The following is a 359-nucleotide window of genomic DNA, read 5'->3' on the forward strand; positions in this document are numbered from 1 at the left end:
ATATATATATATATATACACATATATATGTATATATGTATATATATATACATACACATATACACGCATACATATATGCATAGATGTACTTTTAAATAAATAAATATATATAAATATATGTATATATATATATGTATGTATACTTATATACATATAATAGTGACACATAGGCGTATACATGTAATATATAAAGAAATATATATGCACATATACATATATATAGGTATATACATATTCATATACATATACATATATATATAGGTATATACATATTCATATATATATATATATATGTATATGTATACATATATATATATATATATATACATATATATATATATATATATATATATATATATA

General features: G+C 14.2%; 1 protein-coding gene across 1 annotated transcript in view; it reads right to left on the reverse strand.

The window, feature by feature from the left end:
* The window catches only part of LOC106872216 (putative uncharacterized protein DDB_G0277255), a 43,385-nt gene that overhangs the window by 35,801 nt on the left and 7,225 nt on the right, over nucleotides 1–359 (reverse strand). The gene's annotated exons all lie outside the window — the stretch shown is intronic.

This window comes from Octopus bimaculoides, chromosome 17 (assembly GCF_001194135.2).
Source record: "Octopus bimaculoides isolate UCB-OBI-ISO-001 chromosome 17, ASM119413v2, whole genome shotgun sequence".
Classification (NCBI taxonomy): domain Eukaryota; kingdom Metazoa; phylum Mollusca; class Cephalopoda; order Octopoda; family Octopodidae; genus Octopus; species Octopus bimaculoides.